Source organism: Oncorhynchus kisutch, unplaced genomic scaffold, assembly GCF_002021735.2.
Source record: "Oncorhynchus kisutch isolate 150728-3 unplaced genomic scaffold, Okis_V2 scaffold2004, whole genome shotgun sequence".
NCBI classification, from domain to species: Eukaryota; Metazoa; Chordata; class Actinopteri; order Salmoniformes; family Salmonidae; genus Oncorhynchus; species Oncorhynchus kisutch.
Genome location: NW_022263949.1, coordinates 1 through 21,569, shown reverse-complemented (window position 1 = coordinate 21,569; position 21,569 = coordinate 1). Strand labels below are relative to the sequence as shown.

At 39.7% G+C, this 21,569-nt stretch overlaps 33 non-coding genes across 33 annotated transcripts; all 33 read right to left on the bottom strand.

The window, feature by feature from the left end:
• Positions 1 to 3: 3 nt before the first annotated feature.
• On the bottom strand, positions 4 to 75 carry trnae-uuc (transfer RNA glutamic acid (anticodon UUC)). The gene has a single exon. It is a non-coding gene; the product is annotated as a tRNA-Glu (tRNA).
• Positions 76 to 285: 210 nt separating this feature from the next.
• trnar-acg (transfer RNA arginine (anticodon ACG)) lies at positions 286 to 358 on the bottom strand. The gene has a single exon. It is a non-coding gene; the product is annotated as a tRNA-Arg (tRNA).
• A 984-nt stretch (positions 359 to 1,342) lies between these two features.
• Positions 1,343 to 1,414, bottom strand: trnae-uuc (transfer RNA glutamic acid (anticodon UUC)). Its single transcript has one exon. It is a non-coding gene; the product is annotated as a tRNA-Glu (tRNA).
• Positions 1,415 to 1,624: 210 nt separating this feature from the next.
• trnar-acg (transfer RNA arginine (anticodon ACG)) lies at positions 1,625 to 1,697 on the bottom strand. Its single transcript has one exon. It is a non-coding gene; the product is annotated as a tRNA-Arg (tRNA).
• Positions 1,698 to 2,680: 983 nt separating this feature from the next.
• Positions 2,681 to 2,752, bottom strand: trnae-uuc (transfer RNA glutamic acid (anticodon UUC)). Its single transcript has one exon. It is a non-coding gene; the product is annotated as a tRNA-Glu (tRNA).
• Positions 2,753 to 3,356: 604 nt separating this feature from the next.
• trnae-uuc (transfer RNA glutamic acid (anticodon UUC)) lies at positions 3,357 to 3,428 on the bottom strand. Its single transcript has one exon. It is a non-coding gene; the product is annotated as a tRNA-Glu (tRNA).
• A 210-nt stretch (positions 3,429 to 3,638) lies between these two features.
• trnar-acg (transfer RNA arginine (anticodon ACG)) lies at positions 3,639 to 3,711 on the bottom strand. Its single transcript has one exon. It is a non-coding gene; the product is annotated as a tRNA-Arg (tRNA).
• Positions 3,712 to 4,695: 984 nt separating this feature from the next.
• On the bottom strand, positions 4,696 to 4,767 carry trnae-uuc (transfer RNA glutamic acid (anticodon UUC)). The gene has a single exon. It is a non-coding gene; the product is annotated as a tRNA-Glu (tRNA).
• Positions 4,768 to 4,977: 210 nt separating this feature from the next.
• Positions 4,978 to 5,050, bottom strand: trnar-acg (transfer RNA arginine (anticodon ACG)). The gene has a single exon. It is a non-coding gene; the product is annotated as a tRNA-Arg (tRNA).
• A 983-nt stretch (positions 5,051 to 6,033) lies between these two features.
• Positions 6,034 to 6,105, bottom strand: trnae-uuc (transfer RNA glutamic acid (anticodon UUC)). Its single transcript has one exon. It is a non-coding gene; the product is annotated as a tRNA-Glu (tRNA).
• Positions 6,106 to 6,709: 604 nt separating this feature from the next.
• trnae-uuc (transfer RNA glutamic acid (anticodon UUC)) lies at positions 6,710 to 6,781 on the bottom strand. Its single transcript has one exon. It is a non-coding gene; the product is annotated as a tRNA-Glu (tRNA).
• Positions 6,782 to 6,991: 210 nt separating this feature from the next.
• trnar-acg (transfer RNA arginine (anticodon ACG)) lies at positions 6,992 to 7,064 on the bottom strand. Its single transcript has one exon. It is a non-coding gene; the product is annotated as a tRNA-Arg (tRNA).
• A 1,646-nt stretch (positions 7,065 to 8,710) lies between these two features.
• On the bottom strand, positions 8,711 to 8,782 carry trnae-uuc (transfer RNA glutamic acid (anticodon UUC)). The gene has a single exon. It is a non-coding gene; the product is annotated as a tRNA-Glu (tRNA).
• Positions 8,783 to 8,992: 210 nt separating this feature from the next.
• trnar-acg (transfer RNA arginine (anticodon ACG)) lies at positions 8,993 to 9,065 on the bottom strand. Its single transcript has one exon. It is a non-coding gene; the product is annotated as a tRNA-Arg (tRNA).
• A 984-nt stretch (positions 9,066 to 10,049) lies between these two features.
• Positions 10,050 to 10,121, bottom strand: trnae-uuc (transfer RNA glutamic acid (anticodon UUC)). The gene has a single exon. It is a non-coding gene; the product is annotated as a tRNA-Glu (tRNA).
• A 210-nt stretch (positions 10,122 to 10,331) lies between these two features.
• trnar-acg (transfer RNA arginine (anticodon ACG)) lies at positions 10,332 to 10,404 on the bottom strand. The gene has a single exon. It is a non-coding gene; the product is annotated as a tRNA-Arg (tRNA).
• A 984-nt stretch (positions 10,405 to 11,388) lies between these two features.
• On the bottom strand, positions 11,389 to 11,460 carry trnae-uuc (transfer RNA glutamic acid (anticodon UUC)). The gene has a single exon. It is a non-coding gene; the product is annotated as a tRNA-Glu (tRNA).
• A 210-nt stretch (positions 11,461 to 11,670) lies between these two features.
• On the bottom strand, positions 11,671 to 11,743 carry trnar-acg (transfer RNA arginine (anticodon ACG)). The gene has a single exon. It is a non-coding gene; the product is annotated as a tRNA-Arg (tRNA).
• A 984-nt stretch (positions 11,744 to 12,727) lies between these two features.
• On the bottom strand, positions 12,728 to 12,799 carry trnae-uuc (transfer RNA glutamic acid (anticodon UUC)). Its single transcript has one exon. It is a non-coding gene; the product is annotated as a tRNA-Glu (tRNA).
• A 210-nt stretch (positions 12,800 to 13,009) lies between these two features.
• On the bottom strand, positions 13,010 to 13,082 carry trnar-acg (transfer RNA arginine (anticodon ACG)). Its single transcript has one exon. It is a non-coding gene; the product is annotated as a tRNA-Arg (tRNA).
• A 984-nt stretch (positions 13,083 to 14,066) lies between these two features.
• Positions 14,067 to 14,138, bottom strand: trnae-uuc (transfer RNA glutamic acid (anticodon UUC)). Its single transcript has one exon. It is a non-coding gene; the product is annotated as a tRNA-Glu (tRNA).
• A 210-nt stretch (positions 14,139 to 14,348) lies between these two features.
• trnar-acg (transfer RNA arginine (anticodon ACG)) lies at positions 14,349 to 14,421 on the bottom strand. Its single transcript has one exon. It is a non-coding gene; the product is annotated as a tRNA-Arg (tRNA).
• A 318-nt stretch (positions 14,422 to 14,739) lies between these two features.
• Positions 14,740 to 14,811, bottom strand: trnae-uuc (transfer RNA glutamic acid (anticodon UUC)). Its single transcript has one exon. It is a non-coding gene; the product is annotated as a tRNA-Glu (tRNA).
• A 210-nt stretch (positions 14,812 to 15,021) lies between these two features.
• trnar-acg (transfer RNA arginine (anticodon ACG)) lies at positions 15,022 to 15,094 on the bottom strand. Its single transcript has one exon. It is a non-coding gene; the product is annotated as a tRNA-Arg (tRNA).
• A 984-nt stretch (positions 15,095 to 16,078) lies between these two features.
• trnae-uuc (transfer RNA glutamic acid (anticodon UUC)) lies at positions 16,079 to 16,150 on the bottom strand. Its single transcript has one exon. It is a non-coding gene; the product is annotated as a tRNA-Glu (tRNA).
• Positions 16,151 to 16,360: 210 nt separating this feature from the next.
• On the bottom strand, positions 16,361 to 16,433 carry trnar-acg (transfer RNA arginine (anticodon ACG)). Its single transcript has one exon. It is a non-coding gene; the product is annotated as a tRNA-Arg (tRNA).
• Positions 16,434 to 17,417: 984 nt separating this feature from the next.
• On the bottom strand, positions 17,418 to 17,489 carry trnae-uuc (transfer RNA glutamic acid (anticodon UUC)). Its single transcript has one exon. It is a non-coding gene; the product is annotated as a tRNA-Glu (tRNA).
• A 210-nt stretch (positions 17,490 to 17,699) lies between these two features.
• Positions 17,700 to 17,772, bottom strand: trnar-acg (transfer RNA arginine (anticodon ACG)). Its single transcript has one exon. It is a non-coding gene; the product is annotated as a tRNA-Arg (tRNA).
• A 984-nt stretch (positions 17,773 to 18,756) lies between these two features.
• Positions 18,757 to 18,828, bottom strand: trnae-uuc (transfer RNA glutamic acid (anticodon UUC)). The gene has a single exon. It is a non-coding gene; the product is annotated as a tRNA-Glu (tRNA).
• Positions 18,829 to 19,038: 210 nt separating this feature from the next.
• On the bottom strand, positions 19,039 to 19,111 carry trnar-acg (transfer RNA arginine (anticodon ACG)). Its single transcript has one exon. It is a non-coding gene; the product is annotated as a tRNA-Arg (tRNA).
• Positions 19,112 to 20,095: 984 nt separating this feature from the next.
• On the bottom strand, positions 20,096 to 20,167 carry trnae-uuc (transfer RNA glutamic acid (anticodon UUC)). The gene has a single exon. It is a non-coding gene; the product is annotated as a tRNA-Glu (tRNA).
• A 210-nt stretch (positions 20,168 to 20,377) lies between these two features.
• On the bottom strand, positions 20,378 to 20,450 carry trnar-acg (transfer RNA arginine (anticodon ACG)). The gene has a single exon. It is a non-coding gene; the product is annotated as a tRNA-Arg (tRNA).
• Positions 20,451 to 21,428: 978 nt separating this feature from the next.
• Positions 21,429 to 21,500, bottom strand: trnak-uuu (transfer RNA lysine (anticodon UUU)). The gene has a single exon. It is a non-coding gene; the product is annotated as a tRNA-Lys (tRNA).
• Between the last annotated feature and the right edge of the window lie 69 nt (positions 21,501 to 21,569).

Below are 21,569 nucleotides of genomic sequence, written 5' to 3'. Positions count from 1 at the left end.
TCTTTCCCATACCGGGAGTTGAACCCGGGCCACCTGGGTGAAAACCAGGAATCCTAACCGCTAGACCATATGGGAAGACACATACTTAAAATACACATCACAGACAAATCTTTAAATGTTGACATTATGCCTGTTGGATTTCAAAGCTCCATCATTTTTCTCAGAGATGATGGGGAATGTCCAGATGAAATCCGTCTAAAATGTGTTTGAAGTGAGAACAGCCAGAAGCACTGAAAGGTATACAGTATCATTCCCAGCTTGATTTCAATCAATTAAATAAAGTATTGAGCCAGCCAGGAGTCGAACCTAGAATCTTCTGATCCGTAGTCAGACACGTTATCCATTGCGCCACTGGCCCCACATCTAAGCTGAAGTCAGGTCACAGCTAGACCAGTGTACACAGTCATAGCGTCTGTCAACAACAAGGTTCCTTGGTTTTCTGTTTCAGATGCATATCTTAATTTGATCCTCCTGTTGTTACATGAATTTTACTGCAGAGCAAGAAATGCAAACTTGAAGTGTATCAATGTTTAAAAAGTCTTGTAAATTATGAATCTACAAAACATGTCACATTTCCTGTTGCTTGGGGAATATTGTTGTGTTGTGTGATTCTGCTGCCATTTAAAATGTGGTATCTGTTCTTACACAAGTGCATCACAAATGACAAGATGTTCTTTCCCATACTGGGAGTTCAACCCGGGCGAAAACCAGGAATCCTAAACGCCAGACCATATGGGAAGACAGTTACTTAAAAAAAACATCACAGACAAATCCATAAACATTGAAATGATGCTTGTTGTAATTACAAGCTCCATCTTTTTTCTCAGAGATGTTGGGAAAAGTCCCATATAAAATCAGTCTAAAATGTGTTTGAATCGAGAACTGCCAGACACAATGAAAAGTATACAGTATTTTTCCCAGCTTGATTTTGGTCAAATAAATCTAGTTTTGAACCAAACAGGAGTCAAATATTCAATCTTCTGACCTGTTATCAGACACGTTATCCATTGTGACAACTGGCCGCACGGCCAAGCTGAAGTCAGGTCACACCTAGGCCAGTATACACAGTCATAGTGTCTGTCAGCGACAAGGTTCCTTGGGATTTCTGTTACAGATGCATATCTTAATTTGATCTTCCTGTTGTCGCATGAATTTTACTGCAGAGCAAGAAATGCAGCCATGAAGTGTATTCAACGTTTAAAAAGCCTTGTATAATCTGAATCTACATAACATGTCACATTTCCTGTTGCTGAGGGAATATTGTTGTGTTGTGTGAAACTGCTGCCAGTTAAAATGCAGCATCTGTTGTTACACAACTGCGTACCTAATGACAAGATATTCTTTCCCATACCGGGAGTTGAACCCGGGCCACCTGGGTGAAAACCAGGAATCCTAACCGCTAGACCATATGGGAAGACACATACTTAAAATACACATCACAGACAAATCTTTAAATGTTGACATTATGCCTGTTGGATTTCAAAGCTCCATCATTTTTCTCAGAGATGATGGGGAATGTCCAGATGAAATCCGTCTAAAATGTGTTTGAAGTGAGAACAGCCAGAAGCACTGAAAGGTATACAGTATCATTCCCAGCTTGATTTCAATCAATTAAATAAAGTATTGAGCCAGCCAGGAGTCGAACCTAGAATCTTCTGATCCGTAGTCAGACACGTTATCCATTGCGCCACTGGCCCCACATCTAAGCTGAAGTCAGGTCACAGCTAGACCAGTGTACACAGTCATAGCGTCTGTCAACAACAAGGTTCCTTGGTTTTCTGTTTCAGATGCATATCTTAATTTGATCCTCCTGTTGTTACATGAATTTTACTGCAGAGCAAGAAATGCAAACTTGAAGTGTATCAATGTTTAAAAAGTCTTGTAAATTATGAATCTACAAAACATGTCACATTTCCTGTTGCTTGGGGAATATTGTTGTGTTGTGTGATTCTGCTGCCATTTAAAATGTGGTATCTGTTCTTACACAAGTGCATCACAAATGACAAGATGTTCTTTCCCATACTGGGAGTTCAACCCGGGCGAAAACCAGGAATCCTAAACGCCAGACCATATGGGAAGACAGTTACTTAAAAAAACATCACAGACAAATCCATAAACATTGAAATGATGCTTGTTGTAATTACAAGCTCCATCTTTTTTCTCAGAGATGTTTGGGAAAAGTCCCATATAAAATCAGTCTAAAATGTGTTTGAATCGAGAACTGCCAGACACAATGAAAAGTATACAGTATTTTTCCCAGCTTGATTTTGGTCAAATAAATCTAGTTTTGAACCAAACAGGAGTCAAATATTCAATCTTCCGACCTGTTATCAGACACGTTATCCATTGTGAAACTGGCCGCACGGCCAAGCTGAAGTCAGGTCACACCTAGGCCAGTATACACAGTCATAGTGTCTGTCAGCGACAAGGTTCCTTGGGATTTCTGTTACAGATGCATATCTTAATTTGATCTTCCTGTTGTCGCATGAATTTTACTGCAGAGCAAGAAATGCAGCCATGAAGTGTATTCAACGTTTAAAAAGCCTTGTATAATTTGAATCTACATAACATGTCACATTTCCTGTTGCTGAGGGAATATTGTTGTGTTGTGTGAAACTGCTGCCAGTTAAAATGCAGCATCTGTTGTTACACAACTGCGTACCTAATGACAAGATATTCTTTCCCATACCGGGAGTTGAACCCGGGCCACCTGGGTGAAAACCAGGAATCCTAACCGCTAGACCATATGGGAAGACACATACTGAAAATACACATCACAGACAAATCCATAAACATTGAAATGATGCTTGTTGTAATTACAAGCTCCATCTTTTTTCTCAGAGATGTTGGGGAAAAGTCCCATATAAAATCAGTCTAAAATGTGTTTGAATCGAGAACTGCCAGACACAATGAAAAGTATACAGTATTTTTCCCAGCTTGATTTTGGTCAAATAAATCTAGTTTTGAACCAAACAGGAGTCAAATATTCAATCTTCTGACCTGTTATCAGACACGTTATCCATTGTGCAACTGGCCGCACGGCCAAGCTGAAGTCAGGTCACACCTAGGCCAGTATACACAGTCATAGTGTCTGTCAGCGACAAGGTTCCTTGGGATTTCTGTTACAGATGCATATCTTAATTTGATCTTCCTGTTGTCGCATGAATTTTACTGCAGAGCAAGAAATGCAGCCATGAAGTGTATTCAACGTTTAAAAAGCCTTGTATAATTTGAATCTACATAACATGTCACATTTCCTGTTGCTGAGGGAATATTGTTGTGTTGTGTGAAACTGCTGCCAGTTAAAATGCAGCATCTGTTGTTACACAACTGCGTACCTAATGACAAGATATTCTTTCCCATACCGGGAGTTGAACCCGGGCCACCTGGGTGAAAACCAGGAATCCTAACCGCTAGACCATATGGGAAGACACATACTTAAAATACACATCACAGACAAATCTTTAAATGTTGACATTATGCCTGTTGGATTTCAAAGCTCCATCATTTTTCTCAGAGATGATGGGGAATGTCCAGATGAAATCCGTCTAAAATGTGTTTGAAGTGAGAACAGCCAGAAGCACTGAAAGGTATACAGTATCATTCCCAGCTTGATTTCAATCAATTAAATAAAGTATTGAGCCAGCCAGGAGTCGAACCTAGAATCTTCTGATCCGTAGTCAGACACGTTATCCATTGCGCCACTGGCCCCACATCTAAGCTGAAGTCAGGTCACAGCTAGACCAGTGTACACAGTCATAGCGTCTGTCAACAACAAGGTTCCTTGGTTTTCTGTTTCAGATGCATATCTTAATTTGATCCTCCTGTTGTTCCATGAATTTTACTGCAGAGCAAGAAATGCAAACTTGAAGTGTATCAATGTTTAAAAAGTCTTGTAAATTATGAATCTACAAAACATGTCACATTTCCTGTTGCTTGGGGAATATTGTTGTGTTGTGTGATTCTGCTGCCATTTAAAATGTGGTATCTGTTCTTACACAAGTGCATCACAAATGACAAGATGTTCTTTCCCATACTGGGAGTTCAACCCGGGCGAAAACCAGGAATCCTAAACGCCAGACCATATGGGAAGACAGTTACTTAAAAAAAACATCACAGACAAATCCATAAACATTGAAATGATGCTTGTTGTAATTACAAGCTCCATCTTTTTTCTCAGAGATGTTTGGGAAAAGTCCCATATAAAATCAGTCTAAAATGTGTTTGAATCGAGAACTGCCAGACACAATGAAAAGTATACAGTATTTTTCCCAGCTTGATTTTGGTCAAATAAATCTAGTTTTGAACCAAACAGGAGTCAAATATTCAATCTTCCGACCTGTTATCAGACACGTTATCCATTGTGAAACTGGCCGCACGGCCAAGCTGAAGTCAGGTCACACCTAGGCCAGTATACACAGTCATAGTGTCTGTCAGCGACAAGGTTCCTTGGGATTTCTGTTACAGATGCATATCTTAATTTGATCTTCCTGTTGTCGCATGAATTTTACTGCAGAGCAAGAAATGCAGCAATGAAGTGTATTCAACGTTTAAAAAGCCTTGTATAATCTGAATCTACATAACATGTCACATTTCCTGTTGCTGAGGGAATATTGTTGTGTTGTGTGAAACTGCTGCCAGTTAAAATGCAGCATCTGTTGTTACACAACTGCGTACCTAATGACAAGATATTCTTTCCCATACCGGGAGTTGAACCCGGGCCACCTGGGTGAAAACCAGGAATCCTAACCGCTAGACCATATGGGAAGACACATACTTAAAATACACATCACAGACAAATCTTTAAATGTTGACATTATGCCTGTTGGATTTCAAAGCTCCATCATTTTTCTCAGAGATGATGGGGAATGTCCAGATGAAATCCGTCTAAAATGTGTTTGAAGTGAGAACAGCCAGAAGCACTGAAAGGTATACAGTATCATTCCCAGCTTGATTTCAATCAATTAAATAAAGTATTGAGCCAGCCAGGAGTCGAACCTAGAATCTTCTGATCCGTAGTCAGACACGTTATCCATTGCGCCACTGGCCCCACATCTAAGCTGAAGTCAGGTCACAGCTAGACCAGTGTACACAGTCATAGCGTCTGTCAACAACAAGGTTCCTTGGTTTTCTGTTTCAGATGCATATCTTAATTTGATCCTCCTGTTGTTCCATGAATTTTACTGCAGAGCAAGAAATGCAAACTTGAAGTGTATCAATGTTTAAAAAGTCTTGTAAATTATGAATCTACAAAACATGTCACATTTCCTGTTGCTTGGGGAATATTGTTGTGTTGTGTGATTCTGCTGCCATTTAAAATGTGGTATCTGTTCTTACACAAGTGCATCACAAATGACAAGATGTTCTTTCCCATACTGGGAGTTCAACCCGGGCGAAAACCAGGAATCCTAAACGCCAGACCATATGGGAAGACAGTTACTTAAAAAAACATCACAGACAAATCCATAAACATTGAAATGATGCTTGTTGTAATTACAAGCTCCATCTTTTTTCTCAGAGATGTTTGGGAAAAGTCCCATATAAAATCAGTCTAAAATGTGTTTGAATCGAGAACTGCCAGACACAATGAAAAGTATACAGTATTTTTCCCAGCTTGATTTTGGTCAAATAAATCTAGTTTTGAACCAAACAGGAGTCAAATATTCAATCTTCCGACCTGTTATCAGACACGTTATCCATTGTGAAACTGGCCGCACGGCCAAGCTGAAGTCAGGTCACACCTAGGCCAGTATACACAGTCATAGTGTCTGTCAGCGACAAGGTTCCTTGGGATTTCTGTTACAGATGCATATCTTAATTTGATCTTCCTGTTGTCGCATGAATTTTACTGCAGAGCAAGAAATGCAGCAATGAAGTGTATTCAACGTTTAAAAAGCCTTGTATAATCTGAATCTACATAACATGTCACATTTCCTGTTGCTGAGGGAATATTGTTGTGTTGTGTGAAACTGCTGCCAGTTAAAATGCAGCATCTGTTGTTACACAACTGCGTACCTAATGACAAGATATTCTTTCCCATACCGGGAGTTGAACCCGGGCCACCTGGGTGAAAACCAGGAATCCTAACCGCTAGACCATATGGGAAGACACATACTGAAAATACACATCACAGACAAATCCATAAACATTGAAATGATGCTTGTTGTAATTACAAGCTCCATCTTTTTTCTCAGAGATGTTGGGGAAAAGTCCCATATAAAATCAGTCTAAAATGTGTTTGAATCGAGAACTGCCAGACACAATGAAAAGTATACAGTATTTTTCCCAGCTTGATTTTGGTCAAATAAATCTAGTTTTGAACCAAACAGGAGTCAAATATTCAATCTTCTGACCTGTTATCAGACACGTTATCCATTGTGCAACTGGCCGCACGGCCAAGCTGAAGTCAGGTCACACCTAGGCCAGTATACACAGTCATAGTGTCTGTCAGCGACAAGGTTCCTTGGGATTTCTGTTACAGATGCATATCTTAATTTGATCTTCCTGTTGTCGCATGAATTTTACTGCAGAGCAAGAAATGCAGCCATGAAGTGTATTCAACGTTTAAAAAGCCTTGTATAATTTGAATCTACATAACATGTCACATTTCCTGTTGCTGAGGGAATATTGTTGTGTTGTGTGAAACTGCTGCCAGTTAAAATGCAGCATCTGTTGTTACACAACTGCGTACCTAATGACAAGATATTCTTTCCCATACCGGGAGTTGAACCCGGGCCACCTGGGTGAAAACCAGGAATCCTAACCGCTAGACCATATGGGAAGACACATACTTAAAATACACATCACAGACAAATCTTTAAATGTTGACATTATGCCTGTTGGATTTCAAAGCTCCATCATTTTTCTCAGAGATGATGGGGAATGTCCAGATGAAATCCGTCTAAAATGTGTTTGAAGTGAGAACAGCCAGAAGCACTGAAAGGTATACAGTATCATTCCCAGCTTGATTTCAATCAATTAAATAAAGTATTGAGCCAGCCAGGAGTCGAACCTAGAATCTTCTGATCCGTAGTCAGACACGTTATCCATTGCGCCACTGGCCCCACATCTAAGCTGAAGTCAGGTCACAGCTAGACCAGTGTACACAGTCATAGCGTCTGTCAACAACAAGGTTCCTTGGTTTTCTGTTTCAGATGCATATCTTAATTTGATCCTCCTGTTGTTCCATGAATTTTACTGCAGAGCAAGAAATGCAAACTTGAAGTGTATCAATGTTTAAAAAGTCTTGTAAATTATGAATCTACAAAACATGTCACATTTCCTGTTGCTTGGGGAATATTGTTGTGTTGTGTGATTCTGCTGCCATTTAAAATGTGGTATCTGTTCTTACACAAGTGCATCACAAATGACAAGATGTTCTTTCCCATACTGGGAGTTCAACCCGGGCGAAAACCAGGAATCCTAAACGCCAGACCATATGGGAAGACAGTTACTTAAAAAAACATCACAGACAAATCCATAAACATTGAAATGATGCTTGTTGTAATTACAAGCTCCATCTTTTTTCTCAGAGATGTTTGGGAAAAGTCCCATATAAAATCAGTCTAAAATGTGTTTGAATCGAGAACTGCCAGACACAATGAAAAGTATACAGTATTTTTCCCAGCTTGATTTTGGTCAAATAAATCTAGTTTTGAACCAAACAGGAGTCAAATATTCAATCTTCCGACCTGTTATCAGACACGTTATCCATTGTGAAACTGGCCGCACGGCCAAGCTGAAGTCAGGTCACAGCTAGACCAGTGTACACAGTCATAGCGTCTGTCAACAACAAGGTTCCTTGGTTTTCTGTTTCAGATGCATATCTTAATTTGATCCTCCTGTTGTTCCATGAATTTTACTGCAGAGCAAGAAATGCAAACTTGAAGTGTATCAATGTTTAAAAAGTCTTGTAAATTATGAATCTACAAAACATGTCACATTTCCTGTTGCTGAGGGAATATTGTTGTGTTGTGTGATCTGCTGCCATTTAAAATGTGGTATCTGTTCTTACACAAGTGCATCACAAATGACAAGATGTTCTTTCCCATACTGGGAGTTCAACCCGGGCGAAAACCAGGAATCCTAACCGCCAGACCATATGGGAAGACAGTTACTTAAAAAAACATCACAGACAAATCCATAAACATTGAAATGATGCTTGTTGTAATTACAAGCTCCATCTTTTTTCTCAGAGATGTTTGGGAAAAGTCCCATATAAAATCAGTCTAAAATGTGTTTGAATCGAGAACTGCCAGACACAATGAAAAGTATACAGTATTTTTCCCAGCTTGATTTTGGTCAAATAAATCTAGTTTTGAACCAAACAGGAGTCAAATATTCAATCTTCTGACCTGTTATCAGACACGTTATCCATTGTGCAACTGGCCGCACGGCCAAGCTGAAGTCAGGTCACACCTAGGCCAGTATACACAGTCATAGTGTCTGTCAGCGACAAGGTTCCTTGGGATTTCTGTTACAGATGCATATCTTAATTTGATCTTCCTGTTGTCGCATGAATTTTACTGCAGAGCAAGAAATGCAGCCATGAAGTGTATTCAACGTTTAAAAAGCCTTGTATAATTTGAATCTACATAACATGTCACATTTCCTGTTGCTGAGGGAATATTGTTGTGTTGTGTGAAACTGCTGCCAGTTAAAATGCAGCATCTGTTGTTACACAACTGCGTACCTAATGACAAGATATTCTTTCCCATACCGGGAGTTGAACCCGGGCCACCTGGGTGAAAACCAGGAATCCTAACCGCTAGACCATATGGGAAGACACATACTTAAAATACACATCACAGACAAATCTTTAAATGTTGACATTATGCCTGTTGGATTTCAAAGCTCCATCATTTTTCTCAGAGATGATGGGGAATGTCCAGATGAAATCCGTCTAAAATGTGTTTGAAGTGAGAACAGCCAGAAGCACTGAAAGGTATACAGTATCATTCCCAGCTTGATTTCAATCAATTAAATAAAGTATTGAGCCAGCCAGGAGTCGAACCTAGAATCTTCTGATCCGTAGTCAGACACGTTATCCATTGCGCCACTGGCCCCACATCTAAGCTGAAGTCAGGTCACAGCTAGACCAGTGTACACAGTCATAGCGTCTGTCAACAACAAGGTTCCTTGGTTTTCTGTTTCAGATGCATATCTTAATTTGATCCTCCTGTTGTTCCATGAATTTTACTGCAGAGCAAGAAATGCAAACTTGAAGTGTATCAATGTTTAAAAAGTCTTGTAAATTATGAATCTACAAAACATGTCACATTTCCTGTTGCTTGGGGAATATTGTTGTGTTGTGTGATTCTGCTGCCATTTAAAATGTGGTATCTGTTCTTACACAAGTGCATCACAAATGACAAGATGTTCTTTCCCATACTGGGAGTTCAACCCGGGCGAAAACCAGGAATCCTAAACGCCAGACCATATGGGAAGACAGTTACTTAAAAAAAACATCACAGACAAATCCATAAACATTGAAATGATGCTTGTTGTAATTACAAGCTCCATCTTTTTTCTCAGAGATGTTTGGGAAAAGTCCCATATAAAATCAGTCTAAAATGTGTTTGAATCGAGAACTGCCAGACACAATGAAAAGTATACAGTATTTTTCCCAGCTTGATTTTGGTCAAATAAATCTAGTTTTGAACCAAACAGGAGTCAAATATTCAATCTTCCGACCTGTTATCAGACACGTTATCCATTGTGAAACTGGCCGCACGGCCAAGCTGAAGTCAGGTCACACCTAGGCCAGTATACACAGTCATAGTGTCTGTCAGCGACAAGGTTCCTTGGGATTTCTGTTACAGATGCATATCTTAATTTGATCTTCCTGTTGTCGCATGAATTTTACTGCAGAGCAAGAAATGCAGCAATGAAGTGTATTCAACGTTTAAAAAGCCTTGTATAATCTGAATCTACATAACATGTCACATTTCCTGTTGCTGAGGGAATATTGTTGTGTTGTGTGAAACTGCTGCCAGTTAAAATGCAGCATCTGTTGTTACACAACTGCGTACCTAATGACAAGATATTCTTTCCCATACCGGGAGTTGAACCCGGGCCACCTGGGTGAAAACCAGGAATCCTAACCGCTAGACCATATGGGAAGACACATACTTAAAATACACATCACAGACAAATCTTTAAATGTTGACATTATGCCTGTTGGATTTCAAAGCTCCATCATTTTTCTCAGAGATGATGGGGAATGTCCAGATGAAATCCGTCTAAAATGTGTTTGAAGTGAGAACAGCCAGAAGCACTGAAAGGTATACAGTATCATTCCCAGCTTGATTTCAATCAATTAAATAAAGTATTGAGCCAGCCAGGAGTCGAACCTAGAATCTTCTGATCCGTAGTCAGACACGTTATCCATTGCGCCACTGGCCCCACATCTAAGCTGAAGTCAGGTCACAGCTAGACCAGTGTACACAGTCATAGCGTCTGTCAACAACAAGGTTCCTTGGTTTTCTGTTTCAGATGCATATCTTAATTTGATCCTCCTGTTGTTCCATGAATTTTACTGCAGAGCAAGAAATGCAAACTTGAAGTGTATCAATGTTTAAAAAGTCTTGTAAATTATGAATCTACAAAACATGTCACATTTCCTGTTGCTTGGGGAATATTGTTGTGTTGTGTGATTCTGCTGCCATTTAAAATGTGGTATCTGTTCTTACACAAGTGCATCACAAATGACAAGATGTTCTTTCCCATACTGGGAGTTCAACCCGGGCGAAAACCAGGAATCCTAAACGCCAGACCATATGGGAAGACAGTTACTTAAAAAAAACATCACAGACAAATCCATAAACATTGAAATGATGCTTGTTGTAATTACAAGCTCCATCTTTTTTCTCAGAGATGTTTGGGAAAAGTCCCATATAAAATCAGTCTAAAATGTGTTTGAATCGAGAACTGCCAGACACAATGAAAAGTATACAGTATTTTTCCCAGCTTGATTTTGGTCAAATAAATCTAGTTTTGAACCAAACAGGAGTCAAATATTCAATCTTCCGACCTGTTATCAGACACGTTATCCATTGTGAAACTGGCCGCACGGCCAAGCTGAAGTCAGGTCACACCTAGGCCAGTATACACAGTCATAGTGTCTGTCAGCGACAAGGTTCCTTGGGATTTCTGTTACAGATGCATATCTTAATTTGATCTTCCTGTTGTCGCATGAATTTTACTGCAGAGCAAGAAATGCAGCAATGAAGTGTATTCAACGTTTAAAAAGCCTTGTATAATCTGAATCTACATAACATGTCACATTTCCTGTTGCTGAGGGAATATTGTTGTGTTGTGTGAAACTGCTGCCAGTTAAAATGCAGCATCTGTTGTTACACAACTGCGTACCTAATGACAAGATATTCTTTCCCATACCGGGAGTTGAACCCGGGCCACCTGGGTGAAAACCAGGAATCCTAACCGCTAGACCATATGGGAAGACACATACTTAAAATACACATCACAGACAAATCTTTAAATGTTGACATTATGCCTGTTGGATTTCAAAGCTCCATCATTTTTCTCAGAGATGATGGGGAATGTCCAGATGAAATCCGTCTAAAATGTGTTTGAAGTGAGAACAGCCAGAAGCACTGAAAGGTATACAGTATCATTCCCAGCTTGATTTCAATCAATTAAATAAAGTATTGAGCCAGCCAGGAGTCGAACCTAGAATCTTCTGATCCGTAGTCAGACACGTTATCCATTGCGCCACTGGCCCCACATCTAAGCTGAAGTCAGGTCACAGCTAGACCAGTGTACACAGTCATAGCGTCTGTCAACAACAAGGTTCCTTGGTTTTCTGTTTCAGATGCATATCTTAATTTGATCCTCCTGTTGTTCCATGAATTTTACTGCAGAGCAAGAAATGCAAACTTGAAGTGTATCAATGTTTAAAAAGTCTTGTAAATTATGAATCTACAAAACATGTCACATTTCCTGTTGCTTGGGGAATATTGTTGTGTTGTGTGATTCTGCTGCCATTTAAAATGTGGTATCTGTTCTTACACAAGTGCATCACAAATGACAAGATGTTCTTTCCCATACTGGGAGTTCAACCCGGGCGAAAACCAGGAATCCTAAACGCCAGACCATATGGGAAGACAGTTACTTAAAAAAAACATCACAGACAAATCCATAAACATTGAAATGATGCTTGTTGTAATTACAAGCTCCATCTTTTTTCTCAGAGATGTTTGGGAAAAGTCCCATATAAAATCAGTCTAAAATGTGTTTGAATCGAGAACTGCCAGACACAATGAAAAGTATACAGTATTTTTCCCAGCTTGATTTTGGTCAAATAAATCTAGTTTTGAACCAAACAGGAGTCAAATATTCAATCTTCCGACCTGTTATCAGACACGTTATCCATTGTGAAACTGGCCGCACGGCCAAGCTGAAGTCAGGTCACACCTAGGCCAGTATACACAGTCATAGTGTCTGTCAGCGACAAGGTTCCTTGGGATTTCTGTTACAGATGCATATCTTAATTTGATCTTCCTGTTGTCGCATGAATTTTACTGCAGAGCAAGAAATGCAGCAATGAAGTGTATTCAACGTTTAAAAAGCCTTGTATAATCTGAATCTACATAACATGTCACATTTCCTGTTGCTGAGGGAATATTGTTGTGTTGTGTGAAACTGCTGCCAGTTAAAATGCAGCATCTGTTGTTACACAACTGCGTACCTAATGACAAGATATTCTTTCCCATACCGGGAGTTGAACCCGGGCCACCTGGGTGAAAACCAGGAATCCTAACCGCTAGACCATATGGGAAGACACATACTTAAAATACACATCACAGACAAATCTTTAAATGTTGACATTATGCCTGTTGGATTTCAAAGCTCCATCATTTTTCTCAGAGATGATGGGGAATGTCCAGATGAAATCCGTCTAAAATGTGTTTGAAGTGAGAACAGCCAGAAGCACTGAAAGGTATACAGTATCATTCCCAGCTTGATTTCAATCAATTAAATAAAGTATTGAGCCAGCCAGGAGTCGAACCTAGAATCTTCTGATCCGTAGTCAGACACGTTATCCATTGCGCCACTGGCCCCACATCTAAGCTGAAGTCAGGTCACAGCTAGACCAGTGTACACAGTCATAGCGTCTGTCAACAACAAGGTTCCTTGGTTTTCTGTTTCAGATGCATATCTTAATTTGATCCTCCTGTTGTTCCATGAATTTTACTGCAGAGCAAGAAATGCAAACTTGAAGTGTATCAATGTTTAAAAAGTCTTGTAAATTATGAATCTACAAAACATGTCACATTTCCTGTTGCTTGGGGAATATTGTTGTGTTGTGTGATTCTGCTGCCATTTAAAATGTGGTATCTGTTCTTACACAAGTGCATCACAAATGACAAGATGTTCTTTCCCATACTGGGAGTTCAACCCGGGCGAAAACCAGGAATCCTAAACGCCAGACCATATGGGAAGACAGTTACTTAAAAAAAACATCACAGACAAATCCATAAACATTGAAATGATGCTTGTTGTAATTACAAGCTCCATCTTTTTTCTCAGAGATGTTTGGGAAAAGTCCCATATAAAATCAGTCTAAAATGTGTTTGAATCGAGAACTGCCAGACACAATGAAAAGTATACAGTATTTTTCCCAGCTTGATTTTGGTCAAATAAATCTAGTTTTGAACCAAACAGGAGTCAAATATTCAATCTTCCGACCTGTTATCAGACACGTTATCCATTGTGAAACTGGCCGCACGGCCAAGCTGAAGTCAGGTCACACCTAGGCCAGTATACACAGTCATAGTGTCTGTCAGCGACAAGGTTCCTTGGGATTTCTGTTACAGATGCATATCTTAATTTGATCTTCCTGTTGTCGCATGAATTTTACTGCAGAGCAAGAAATGCAGCAATGAAGTGTATTCAACGTTTAAAAAGCCTTGTATAATCTGAATCTACATAACATGTCACATTTCCTGTTGCTGAGGGAATATTGTTGTGTTGTGTGAAACTGCTGCCAGTTAAAATGCAGCATCTGTTGTTACACAACTGCGTACCTAATGACAAGATATTCTTTCCCATACCGGGAGTTGAACCCGGGCCACCTGGGTGAAAACCAGGAATCCTAACCGCTAGACCATATGGGAAGACACATACTTAAAATACACATCACAGACAAATCTTTAAATGTTGACATTATGCCTGTTGGATTTCAAAGCTCCATCATTTTCTCAGAGATGATGGGGAATGTCCAGATGAAATCCGTCTAAAATGTGTTTGAAGTGAGAACAGCCAGAAGCACTGAAAGGTATACAGTATCATTCCCAGCTTGATTTTCAATCAATTAAATAAAGTATTGAGCCAGCCAGGAGTCGAACCTAGAATCTTCTGATCCGTAGTCAGACACGTTATCCATTGCGCCACTGGCCCCACATCTAAGCTGAAGTCAGGTCACAGCTAGACCAGTGTACACAGTCATAGCGTCTGTCAACAACAAGGTTCCATGGTTTTCTGTTTCAGATGCATATCTTAATTTGATCCTCCTGTTGTCGCATGAATTTTACTGCAGAGCAAGAAATGCAGCAATGAAGTGTATTCAACGTTTAAAAAGCCTTGTATAATTTGAATCTACATAACATGTCACATTTCCTGTTGCTGAGGGAATATTGTTGTGTTGTGTGAAACTGCTGCCAGTTAAAATGCAGCATCTGTTGTTACACAACTGCGTACCTAATGACAAGATATTCTTTCCCATACCGGGAGTTGAACCCGGGCCACCTGGGTGAAAACCAGGAATCCTAACCGCTAGACCATATGGGAAGACACATACTTAAAATACACATCACAGACAAATCTTTAAATGTTGACATTATGCCTGTTGGATTTCAAAGCTCCATCATTTTTCTCAGAGATGATGGGGAATGTCCAGATGAAATCCGTCTAAAATGTGTTTGAAGTGAGAACAGCCAGAAGCACTGAAAGGTATACAGTATCATTCCCAGCTTGATTTCAATCAATTAAATAAAGTATTGAGCCAGCCAGGAGTCGAACCTAGAATCTTCTGATCCGTAGTCAGACACGTTATCCATTGCGCCACTGGCCCCACATCTAAGCTGAAGTCAGGTCACAGCTAGACCAGTGTACACAGTCATAGCGTCTGTCAACAACAAGGTTCCTTGGTTTTCTGTTTCAGATGCATATCTTAATTTGATCCTCCTGTTGTTCCATGAATTTTACTGCAGAGCAAGAAATGCAAACTTGAAGTGTATCAATGTTTAAAAAGTCTTGTAAATTATGAATCTACAAAACATGTCACATTTCCTGTTGCTTGGGGAATATTGTTGTGTTGTGTGATTCTGCTGCCATTTAAAATGTGGTATCTGTTCTTACACAAGTGCATCACAAATGACAAGATGTTCTTTCCCATACTGGGAGTTCAACCCGGGCGAAAACCAGGAATCCTAAACGCCAGACCATATGGGAAGACAGTTACTTAAAAAAAACATCACAGACAAATCCATAAACATTGAAATGATGCTTGTTGTAATTACAAGCTCCATCTTTTTTCTCAGAGATGTTTGGGAAAAGTCCCATATAAAATCAGTCTAAAATGTGTTTGAATCGAGAACTGCCAGACACAATGAAAAGTATACAGTATTTTTCCCAGCTTGATTTTGGTCAAATAAATCTAGTTTTGAACCAAACAGGAGTCAAATATTCAATCTTCCGACCTGTTATCAGACACGTTATCCATTGTGAAACTGGCCGCACGGCCAAGCTGAAGTCAGGTCACACCTAGGCCAGTATACACAGTCATAGTGTCTGTCAGCGACAAGGTTCCTTGGGATTTCTGTTACAGATGCATATCTTAATTTGATCTTCCTGTTGTCGCATGAATTTTACTGCAGAGCAAGAAATGCAGCAATGAAGTGTATTCAACGTTTAAAAAGCCTTGTATAATCTGAATCTACATAACATGTCACATTTCCTGTTGCTGAGGGAATATTGTTGTGTTGTGTGAAACTGCTGCCAGTTAAAATGCAGCATCTGTTGTTACACAACTGCGTACCTAATGACAAGATATTCTTTCCCATACCGGGAGTTGAACCCGGGCCACCTGGGTGAAAACCAGGAATCCTAACCGCTAGACCATATGGGAAGACACATACTTAAAATACACATCACAGACAAATCTTTAAATGTTGACATTATGCCTGTTGGATTTCAAAGCTCCATCATTTTTCTCAGAGATGATGGGGAATGTCCAGATGAAATCCGTCTAAAATGTGTTTGAAGTGAGAACAGCCAGAAGCACTGAAAGGTATACAGTATCATTCCCAGCTTGATTTCAATCAATTAAATAAAGTATTGAGCCAGCCAGGAGTCGAACCTAGAATCTTCTGATCCGTAGTCAGACACGTTATCCATTGCGCCACTGGCCCCACATCTAAGCTGAAGTCAGGTCACAGCTAGACCAGTGTACACAGTCATAGCGTCTGTCAACAACAAGGTTCCTTGGTTTTCTGTTTCAGATGCATATCTTAATTTGATCCTCCTGTTGTTCCATGAATTTTACTGCAGAGCAAGAAATGCAAACTTGAAGTGTATCAATGTTTAAAAAGTCTTGTAAATTATGAATCTACAAAACATGTCACATTTCCTGTTGCTTGGGGAATATTGTTGTGTTGTGTGATTCTGCTGCCATTTAAAATGTGGTATCTGTTCTTACACAAGTGCATCACAAATGACAAGATGTTCTTTCCCATACTGGGAGTTCAACCCGGGCGAAAACCAGGAATCCTAAACGCCAGACCATATGGGAAGACAGTTACTTAAAAAAAACATCACAGACAAATCCATAAACATTGAAATGATGCTTGTTGTAATTACAAGCTCCATCTTTTTTCTCAGAGATGTTTGGGAAAAGTCCCATATAAAATCAGTCTAAAATGTGTTTGAATCGAGAACTGCCAGACACAATGAAAAGTATACAGTATTTTTCCCAGCTTGATTTTGGTCAAATAAATCTAGTTTTGAACCAAACAGGAGTCAAATATTCAATCTTCCGACCTGTTATCAGACACGTTATCCATTGTGAAACTGGCCGCACGGCCAAGCTGAAGTCAGGTCACACCTAGGCCAGTATACACAGTCATAGTGTCTGTCAGCGACAAGGTTCCTTGGGATTTCTGTTACAGATGCATATCTTAATTTGATCTTCCTGTTGTCGCATGAATTTTACTGCAGAGCAAGAAATGCAGCAATGAAGTGTATTCAACGTTTAAAAAGCCTTGTATAATCTGAATCTACATAACATGTCACATTTCCTGTTGCTGAGGGAATATTGTTGTGTTGTGTGAAACTGCTGCCAGTTAAAATGCAGCATCTGTTGTTACACAACTGCGTACCTAATGACAAGATATTCTTTCCCATACCGGGAGTTGAACCCGGGCCACCTGGGTGAAAACCAGGAATCCTAACCGCTAGACCATATGGGAAGACACATACTTAAAATACACATCACAGACAAATCTTTAAATGTTGACATTATGCCTGTTGGATTTCAAAGCTCCATCATTTTTCTCAGAGATGATGGGGAATGTCCAGATGAAATCCGTCTAAAATGTGTTTGAAGTGAGAACAGCCAGAAGCACTGAAAGGTATACAGTATCATTCCCAGCTTGATTTCAATCAATTAAATAAAGTATTGAGCCAGCCAGGAGTCGAACCTAGAATCTTCTGATCCGTAGTCAGACACGTTATCCATTGCGCCACTGGCCCCACATCTAAGCTGAAGTCAGGTCACAGCTAGACCAGTGTACACAGTCATAGCGTCTGTCAACAACAAGGTTCCTTGGTTTTCTGTTTCAGATGCATATCTTAATTTGATCCTCCTGTTGTTCCATGAATTTTACTGCAGAGCAAGAAATGCAAACTTGAAGTGTATCAATGTTTAAAAAGTCTTGTAAATTATGAATCTACAAAACATGTCACATTTCCTGTTGCTTGGGGAATATTGTTGTGTTGTGTGATTCTGCTGCCATTTAAAATGTGGTATCTGTTCTTACACAAGTGCATCACAAATGACAAGATGTTCTTTCCCATACTGGGAGTTCAACCCGGGCGAAAACCAGGAATCCTAAACGCCAGACCATATGGGAAGACAGTTACTTAAAAAAAACATCACAGACAAATCCATAAACATTGAAATGATGCTTGTTGTAATTACAAGCTCCATCTTTTTTCTCAGAGATGTTTGGGAAAAGTCCCATATAAAATCAGTCTAAAATGTGTTTGAATCGAGAACTGCCAGACACAATGAAAAGTATACAGTATTTTTCCCAGCTTGATTTTGGTCAAATAAATCTAGTTTTGAACCAAACAGGAGTCAAATATTCAATCTTCCGACCTGTTATCAGACACGTTATCCATTGTGAAACTGGCCGCACGGCCAAGCTGAAGTCAGGTCACACCTAGGCCAGTATACACAGTCATAGTGTCTGTCAGCGACAAGGTTCCTTGGGATTTCTGTTACAGATGCATATCTTAATTTGATCTTCCTGTTGTCGCATGAATTTTACTGCAGAGCAAGAAATGCAGCAATGAAGTGTATTCAACGTTTAAAAAGCCTTGTATAATCTGAATCTACATAACATGTCACATTTCCTGTTGCTGAGGGAATATTGTTGTGTTGTGTGAAACTGCTGCCAGTTAAAATGCAGCATCTGTTGTTACACAACTGCGTACCTAATGACAAGATATTCTTTCCCATACCGGGAGTTGAACCCGGGCCACCTGGGTGAAAACCAGGAATCCTAACCGCTAGACCATATGGGAAGACACATACTTAAAATACACATCACAGACAAATCTTTAAATGTTGACATTATGCCTGTTGGATTTCAAAGCTCCATCATTTTTCTCAGAGATGATGGGGAATGTCCAGATGAAATCCGTCTAAAATGTGTTTGAAGTGAGAACAGCCAGAAGCACTGAAAGGTATACAGTATCATTCCCAGCTTGATTTCAATCAATTAAATAAAGTATTGAGCCAGCCAGGAGTCGAACCTAGAATCTTCTGATCCGTAGTCAGACACGTTATCCATTGCGCCACTGGCCCCACATCTAAGCTGAAGTCAGGTCACAGCTAGACCAGTGTACACAGTCATAGCGTCTGTCAACAACAAGGTTCCTTGGTTTTCTGTTTCAGATGCATATCTTAATTTGATCCTCCTGTTGTTCCATGAATTTTACTGCAGAGCAAGAAATGCAAACTTGAAGTGTATCAATGTTTAAAAAGTCTTGTAAATTATGAATCTACAAAACATGTCACATTTCCTGTTGCTTGGGGAATATTGTTGTGTTGTGTGATTCTGCTGCCATTTAAAATGTGGTATCTGTTCTTACACAAGTGCATCACAAATGACAAGATGTTCTTTCCCATACTGGGAGTTCAACCCGGGCGAAAACCAGGAATCCTAAACGCCAGACCATATGGGAAGACAGTTACTTAAAAAAAACATCACAGACAAATCCATAAACATTGAAATGATGCTTGTTGTAATTACAAGCTCCATCTTTTTTCTCAGAGATGTTTGGGAAAAGTCCCATATAAAATCAGTCTAAAATGTGTTTGAATCGAGAACTGCCAGACACAATGAAAAGTATACAGTATTTTTCCCAGCTTGATTTTGGTCAAATAAATCTAGTTTTGAACCAAACAGGAGTCAAATATTCAATCTTCCGACCTGTTATCAGACACGTTATCCATTGTGAAACTGGCCGCACGGCCAAGCTGAAGTCAGGTCACACCTAGGCCAGTATACACAGTCATAGTGTCTGTCAGCGACAAGGTTCCTTGGGATTTCTGTTACAGATGCATATCTTAATTTGATCTTCCTGTTGTCGCATGAATTTTACTGCAGAGCAAGAAATGCAGCAATGAAGTGTATTCAACGTTTAAAAAGCCTTGTATAATCTGAATCTACATAACATGTCACATTTCCTGTTGCTGAGGGAATATTGTTGTGTTGTGTGAAACTGCTGCCAGTTAAAATGCAGCATCTGTTGTTACACAACTGCGTACCTAATGACAAGATATTCTTTCCCATACCGGGAGTTGAACCCGGGCCACCTGGGTGAAAACCAGGAATCCTAACCGCTAGACCATATGGGAAGACACATACTTAAAATACACATCACAGACAAATCTTTAAATGTTGACATTATGCCTGTTGGATTTCAAAGCTCCATCATTTTTCTCAGAGATGATGGGGAATGTCCAGATGAAATCCGTCTAAAATGTGTTTGAAGTGAGAACAGCCAGAAGCACTGAAAGGTATACAGTATCATTCCCAGCTTGATTTCAATCAATTAAATAAAGTATTGAGCCAGCCAGGAGTCGAACCTAGAATCTTCTGATCCGTAGTCAGACACGTTATCCATTGCGCCACTGGCCCCACATCTAAGCTGAAGTCAGGTCACAGCTAGACCAGTGTACACAGTCATAGCGTCTGTCAACAACAAGGTTCCTTGGTTTTCTGTTTCAGATGCATATCTTAATTTGATCCTCCTGTTGTTCCATGAATTTTACTGCAGAGCAAGAAATGCAAACTTGAAGTGTATCAATGTTTAAAAAGTCTTGTAAATTATGAATCTACAAAACATGTCACATTTCCTGTTGCTTGGGGAATATTGTTGTGTTGTGTGATTCTGCTGCCATTTAAAATGTGGTATCTGTTCTTACACAAGTGCATCACAAATGACAAGATGTTCTTTCCCATACTGGGAGTTCAACCCGGGCGAAAACCAGGAATCCTAAACGCCAGACCATATGGGAAGACAGTTACTTAAAAAAACATCACAGACAAATCCATAAACATTGAAATGATGCTTGTTGTAATTACAAGCTCCATCTTTTTCCCAGAGATGTTTGGGAAAAGTCCCATATAAAATCAGTCTAAAATGTGTTTGAATCGAGAACTGCCAGACACAATGAAAAGTATACAGTATTTTTCCCAGCTTGATTTGGTCAAATAAATCTAGTTTTGAACCAAACAGGAGTCAAATATTCAATCTTCCGACCTGTTATCAGACACGTTATCCATTGTGAAACTGGCCGCACGGCCAAGCTGAAGTCAGGTCACACCTAGGCCAGTATACACAGTCATAGTGTCTGTCAGCGACAAGGTTCCTTGGGATTTCTGTTACAGATGCATATCTTAATTTGATCTTCTGTTGTCGCATGAATTTTACTGCAGAGCAAGAAATGCAGCAATGAAGTGTATTCAACGTTTAAAAGCCTTGTATAATTGAATCTACATAACATGTCACATTTCCTGTTGCTGAGGGAATATGTTGTGTTGTGTGAAACTGCTGCCAGTTAAAATGCAGCATCTGTTGTTACACAACTGCGTACCTAATGACAAGATTATTCTTTCCCATACCGGGAGTTGAACCCGGGCACCTGGGTGAAAAACCAGGAATCCTAACCGCTAGACCATATGGGAAGACACATACTTTAAAATACACTCACAGACAAATCTTTAAATGTTGACATTATGCTGTTGGATTCAAAG